Here is a 7,771-nt window from a genome sequence, read left to right as displayed (position 1 = left end):
ATATTCAAGATGCGGGATACACAAAGTTTAATTTGTATTGAGCAATATATTTTCAAAAATAATCATACAAAGGTCTGAGCACTTTTAGAAAGTCTAAGAATTTCAATCTGGTAATGTTTCTTTAAATAAAATACGTGCTCTTCCTTTTATGGTAGCATGATACAATTATTGTTAACTTGATGAACAACGGTCAGGGGACGAAGACTTAACATTTACGTTAATTCAATTTCCACTCGAAAATTTCTAAGTCCAAAAGGTTTGAAAATTGTTTCTAAGTCTAAAAAGGAGGGTTCTGGTATGACAAGCAAAGGGACGAATATTTTAGGCAGCTTCTTCTACTGCTGCTTTAGGCCAGACTGATGCATGCCCGGCGGGTATCGTAAGGCGTCTCCGACAACGTAGGGTGTGACCTCAAGACGTCAGAGGCCGAAAACCAATCGGTGTCATCCTCGTCATAGTAATCCAGTTATGTCCGGCAGGCCTACGCCCTCCTGGCCATTGTCCGTCAAGCTCCGCCTCAAGGCCCCCAACAAAATCTGCAAGACAAGGTGGGAGGCAGAAAACCATTCGTTGGCAATTTGGCATGGAGACAACCTCTTCTCTGGTGGATGCTGATAAATCGCATTCCCCTCAAGCGAGCTGGTGACCAGAGGTCCTTCACGTGACCACAACCAGGGTGTACGTGACAAATCCCCCCTTACCAAGTTACAGTTACTCCCGGAACTGTCAGAAATTCCAACAAACCAAGGAAAATCTTGTCACGTTACCATTTACCTTAGAGTCAAACTCCGAATATTGCTACTTGGTCGCAACTCGCTCGGGCTGTGCAAAATCTCAACTTCCAAAAAATAAACTCAAACAGCATCATCTTGCTAAGCTAAACCCACATAACTCATTACTGTAGCAAAATATGGATTATAACTCAAGACATGCAAAATGTGATTAAATGAAGCCAAAACTACATCATCCAAAAAAGATTACATCTTCCAAAAACCAAAACAAAAGGATTATACAACAAAAAGGACCAAAATGGTTATATAAGTAAAATGGTTATACAGTCAAACTGATTATATAGGCAACACAAGATCATATAACTAAAATGATTATATAAGTGACATAAGATTATATAACCGAAATGATCATATACTTCCCCCAAAGGAAAAAGACCCAAAAAACAACAGCAATTAACTCTGAAAACCAATACATATGGGTAAATGAGAGTAAATATGAGCAACCAAACTACTGAAAAAGGTTACATAGATATACATTACATATATATATAGGCAAAATCATGGCAAACAATTCTAAAACAAGGCACATTTTGATAGCTTTAGGCAAACAAAAACTAAGAACAAAATATCCAAGGTTACATGACAGCAACTGAAATCCGAGGATTTCCTTGAGCAGAAACAAATCATAAAAAGAAAAATACTCAACTTAGGATTTAAATCCTCAGGCTCGCCTAAGCAATTAATTTACCACTTCAATCACAGAGGAGGTGTTACATGGTTCAGTCTCACTCTCCGCCCTGGATTCTGTAAGTAGAGACATGGTATAATAACAGTTAACAAAAGATCATATTACATACAAGAAAAACAATCCATTCCCTATGGAAAAGAATATTAAGTCCACAGAGACGTCATAATTACGAAAGAGATACATATCATTATCAGAAAAACCAAAATCGAACGTACAGGTTGGCCAACACATATACATACAAAAAAAAAATGAAATCACCCAAAAAGATTACCGAATACAATCTTAGTGCACGGTCCGATGAACCTAGCAAAGCGCTCACAAAACTCAAAAAAGGTACTAGTACAAACGCAGAACACACAGTAATGCGAACAGACACAGAACACATCTGTGTGCGCACCCAACTTATATGTGATACCAGCTGAGTTGGGGCGACTTCCATCCGTGCTCGTGACGGTACGTCCACCCGGACATTTGGGAGCTCATTGGGATACACCCGAGCCCCGCCCTCAATAGGTATGTTCCCTCGACCTTCACCTGCGTGACACACCTGGCTGGCGGTCCTTGGGCCTTGTGTTTCTCCTGCCAAAGTTTCCCTTACTGGCAGAAGTTCTGTCAACATAGTTGCCCTGTCCCCCTCTGCCCTCTGGCATCGGAGATAGGTAGGTCCACAAATCATTGGCCTACAGCATACAACCAGTCCACCCAAGACAACAAGAAACACACACAGGCTAGCTAAATGAAATCCTACACTCAAAGTGTTATGGGAAGTTTTCAAATCTACCATCTGTTTGAAAAAGGGAAGGTGGTGTAAGGACATGGTTCCGAGCCTAGTCAGGTTAAGGTGAACTAATACATGAGACACATTCATCCCTGGCAAGATGACAGAAGCATTCAACACAGTGGTATCCTTAACTGTCACTCGTTCACCCTTCATTCTCCTCTGGCCGGGTAACCGATACCCGTCCCCTTGTACAGAACACCCGTCCTCATGTGCCAACACAGTGACTCCTGGGCTCAACACTTTAACCTCATTCTCCAAACCACACATCACCTTATACTTCGACTACTGCCTCGTCGACACCACCCAACGGTGTCCTGAATTAACGATCTCTCTCTCAAAGTCTGCTCTTACATCGAACTTACAACTACGCGCAAAATCAGGCTGTTCCAAGTACACATCAAGCAAACATACACGCGCGGTAGGCGCAAAAAATGCATACACAGGTTCACACAACACATGTGTTCTTCCTATCCTACACCTATCCAGGTTAGGCAAAGCCACAGCCCAAGTATCCCTCTCATTCACCGCAAAATACGGCAGATCCACTGACACTCGAGTTGCGAACTCCTCCGTCCCGGTCTGGGTCCACAGTGACTTTACTTCAAACAATCGAAAATCTGAATCCTCATTTTTAACCGGTATCTCTACGGTGAAACAAAACTTTCCCCTTGATTTATTAACAGTCACGGTTGACATTCGATAAAACTCAGCTAAATTTTTCTCTACAGGGGGAACAAACATTGGCACGACTTCATGAATTTTTTTAATGATCCTCATAAACTCCCTAGGGGGTAAAATGTCGGATGTTATTTCACCCGTAGTGGCCACGTGTTGGATTTGATTGGCCACCTTTTCCATATGAAGAGTTAGCTCACTAGCGACAAAAGCTAATTGTGCAGCGCTCTCTACATAAATCACGTCCCTTTGGATTTGTTCAATTCTACTGTCAAATTCATTAATCCATTTCGCTAATATAGTTAGTGCCTGCTGTCCTTTAGCTACTGTCATAAAAAGTGTCTTCAGCTTATTATCTAAAACACGAGTATGGGATACGACCTTGTTTATCATGACGTGTGTATTTTTCTCTTCTTTAGTCAACGCGGCTTCGAGCTGATCGAGTTCCGACTGGGTAATTAGTCCGGTCCAACCTCCAACCAATTCGCCAATCCAATTAGCTGCCCAATTTTTTCTCTCTCCTTGTGACAGCACAAAGTCGTCAAAGGTCTCTAAGGAACTACTAAGTGCTCTTTTGATATTATCAAGCATCGATCTGATTTTAACTATCGTCATACCGTTTTCCACTGTTTTCAACTGATTCGTTAACTCGTCAATCTGGTCCAGGATCGTGACTAGGGGCCGCGCAACTTCCTCGGGATCATAGCTAATCAGCAACACATGCACCTCAGACGCGAAAGATAACTTAAATCTCTCATCAAAGACTACGCCCTTGCGTACTCTCACTTCACTGTTCACACATACGCAAGCAGCTATCAAACACACTGCTGCGAAAAGACGGACACCTCCCATGGCTGACCAAATACCCTAAGCCTATCGCTAATCCTGGCTAACTAACTCTCAGTTCCAGTCTCTCAGCCCTTTAAGAGGCTAACGCCTATCTTATTCTGCCGTCGTCATCGGGGCTACAAACTCTATATGCCCAATCATCCAAATTCCAATCTGGACAAACTGCTGACGCCTCGCTCTCATCCCCACAGAAACAGGTTCTCCAAAGAGTTTTCAAGAGAAAAACTTTCTTACTCCTAAGCAACAATCACCAGCCAAAAACAAAAAAAGACAGTTCTCTCTCATCTGTTCTGACACAGTTACTTCCACTCATCTTTTTCTTTCCCTCCTACGACCATTTTTACGCCACTCTTGCGCGCGCGCACTCATCTCTCTCTCTCTCTTTTTTCAACAGAAAACGGGCAGAGGCGATACTCCGCCGCTCACCAGCTGCTCCATCACCTTTCTCGCCCTCTCTCTCCCTCAACAGAAAACGCGCTCGGGTGGCGTTCTGCCACTCAGTCTCTCTCTCTCTCTCTCTCTCTCAAGGAGTGCGCAGCAACTCAGCTGATCCATCATTGGCATCTAGCACAGGGTAAATTGCTGACACATTCCGATTATCGGCGCTCGTCAACTCATTTTCTGGTACTATATTAACAATGGAGGCATGAACCTCGTATACATTACCTCTAGCTATACTCTTTGCAGTTATTTTATCATGGTTAATATGAATTACCCTGAACGGACCAATAAAAGCTGATTCGAACTTATGCTCTCTACCCTGAAGCCGTTTTATATACACACGGTCTCCTATCTGAATTTCGTGTGACTTTGTCTTGAATCTCCTGTTGTAACTACGAATGTTTCTCGCTTGGGCTATTTTTAAAAACTTATTTGTAACTTCAAAAGCCCTCTTATTTACGTTGGCAACATAGGTACGAAAATCTTCTACATTATACACAGGCAGTTTCTCTTTCTTCGTGAAAACTTCATAAGGCAAATTTGGATCTTGACCGAAAACTAAGTAATACGGTGTATCTCCAACACTCTCATTATATCCTGTGTTTAGGGCAAAATGAGCAGTAGACAACATATCTGACCGGTTACTCGGATTATCTGCTACAAGGTATTTAAGCATACTAATCAAGACCCGATTTTTAGACTCTACTAACCCATTGGAACTAGGTCTATATGCAAGAATAGGGGAATGCTTAATTCCATACAACTCAGCTATTCGACTGAAAACTTCATTTACAAACTCGGTACCATGATCTGACACAATTTCTTTAGGAGTACCGAACAGTTCAATAAAAGCTCTCAACGCTCTAGCGACTTCTTGCGCGGACTTGTCAATCAAGGGCTGTACGAATGTATATCTAGTTCGCGCGTCTACCATCACAAAAACGTACTTGTGCCCTGCGTGTGATACAGGCAAGGGGCCTATCAAATCAATGTGAACACGTTGCCATTTCTCTTTAACTAAAGGCCAAACTCGAGCAGGAGGTACATTTAATCTATGTGACCTGAACAAATGACAAAGATGACACGCATCCACATAGCGCTTTATCGCCTGTTTCATGCCCTTCCAATAAAAATGATCAGTGGCCCTTCTAAGAGTGTTTGCCACGCCTACGTGACCGGATACTGGCGACGAATGCGATAACGCCATGGCATTCCTTATGAAAGGAGTGGGTAGCACAGTTTGATAAATCAATTCATTCCGTTTCAAATCAGTGACATACAAAACTTCGTCCTCTATAACAAATCTATTTGATGGAAGCGAGATATTCGTGGGGAATTCTTCTGTTTCTCCTCTAACATAAGCCTTAACTCTTCCCCATACAGGATCTTCATTCTGGGCCTTTATTAGTTGTGTTATGTCCCATTCACAATCATCCTCACGGACATCGTAAGCTTCAAGGGCAGATTCATTCATACGCTGGGCATTTACTTCACTCATTCCTTCAGTGGGCCCGACACACTCACGCAAACGCTCCGCCCTATCAGCTGAGTTCTCTCTCAGCAGAGAGGAATCATCGGGTACCGTCGGCTCGCGTTGCCGCGCAGCCTGTGACGTACTCATCGACCTCGTTATAGCGGCCACAGAACGTGATAAGGCATCCGCTACTACGTTAGTTCGTCCGGGTATATATTCGAACCCGACGATGTCAAACTCTAACAATGCTTCCAACCATCTAGCCTGACGACTTGATAGGTCCGATTTCCTAAAAATATATGATAGGGGTTGATGATCGGACCTAATACAGATTTTATGTCCCAACAGAAAATAACGATTTCTTTCTAGCACCCACTTAATGGCCAATGCTTCCTTATCTAACACTGAATAACGGGTTTCCGGTCCCTTCAATGCTCGTGAAGCGAATATTACGGGCCGGAGAGTTCCATCGTCATCCATCTGCTCTATTACACCGCCAATGGCAACATCGCTAGCATCGCATGTCACGTAGAACTCCCGATCGAATTTAGGGAAGACTAAGAAACTATCTTCAGATAAAGCTTGTTTCAGTTTTTGAAACGCATCTTCATGTTCTCTAGCCCATTCAAAGTTATCTGTTTTTCTAAGTTTATCTAAGGGTCTTGAGATCTTTCCAAAGTCCTTAATGAAGCGTCTATAATAGGACGCTAACCCTAGAAATGAACTAACTTGCTTAGGGGTTAGAGGCCGTGGAAATGTTCGAATAGCTTCTATCTTATCCGCCATCGGGCTTACGCCTTTGTTAGTTAACATGTGACCTAGAAACTGAACCTCTGGCTGAAACAGCTGACACTTTGCTAGGTTCACCTTTAAATTATGACGTCTCAGTGCTTCAAGGACCTTTACAAAATTTGTCATGTGTTCTTCTACAGTATTTCCCAAAATTATTATGTCATCTAGGTAGATTAACACAGCATCGCCTACCAATCCAGAAAATACGCTCATCATTACGCGTGAGAAATGCGCGGGCGCATTCTTTAATCCAAAAGGCAAAGTATTAAAGGAATACAATGAGTCACCCGCCACAAATGCGGTTTTTTCCCTACTCTTGGGATCAAGTGCTATTTGATGTTACCCAGACTTAAGGTCCAACGTGGAAAAGAGCATGTTATTCCTAACTTTACACAAGATCTCCTCAATTGATGGAAGGGGGAATAAATCACCTTTCGTTACATTGTTCAACTAACGGTAATCTACACATATGCGTAACGCGCCAGACTTTTTCTTTACTACTACTATAGGAGACCGCCAAGGGGAATCAGAGACCGAGATTATTCCATTCTCATTCATCTCTGCTAACTGCCTATTTACTTCGGTCTGATAAGCAAAAGGTACTCGATACGGATACGTTACAACTGGCGGACTGTCTCCCGTGTCGATCCTGAAAGGCATAAAGTCACAGTAACCCGGAGGTTCTTCCTCTAAAACAAACACGTCTGGATATTCCTCCACAATTTGGGCTACACAATAATGATACTGCACAGGGGTTAAGCTATATCCTAACTCTTTCAATGCGCATGCGCGATCTGATGAGGTACTTTGCTGGAAGGCGGCATTAAACACTAAATCAACATTCATTTCTACCCATGCAATTAGAGTGTCCTCTTTGATTAACACTGGCACTGATGAAAATTTGTGGAATAAGATCCTTACCTTCCCTTCTTGTATCTGCACTACTGAGTCCTGCAACAAATTATCTTCAAAGTTTACATGCGGCACAAGAACACCCACCCCTTCTGTGACATTTTTGTTACACACATACAACTCGATGACCATAGCTACACAGGGGTCGATACACACTTCTTGAGTCAGTCGAAGTTCCCACTTATCAGTTACATTAACAACAGGTTCTATTACGGGAGCTATGGATGCGACTGTCCCTCCTATGGGTAGGATTCGATCTCTCAAAGTTACAGTCAAACCCTCAGGACATGAAAGTACATTCAACCCTAACAACCAAATCGCATCCGAACCAAAAATGACATCTATCCCTGTAATACCCAACTCTGGGA

This window comes from Palaemon carinicauda, chromosome 9 (genome assembly GCF_036898095.1).
Source record: "Palaemon carinicauda isolate YSFRI2023 chromosome 9, ASM3689809v2, whole genome shotgun sequence".
Lineage (NCBI taxonomy): Eukaryota > Metazoa > Arthropoda > Malacostraca > Decapoda > Palaemonidae > Palaemon > Palaemon carinicauda.
The sequence above is the reverse complement of the archived record's forward strand: the minus strand, read 5'-3'. Positions refer to the sequence as shown.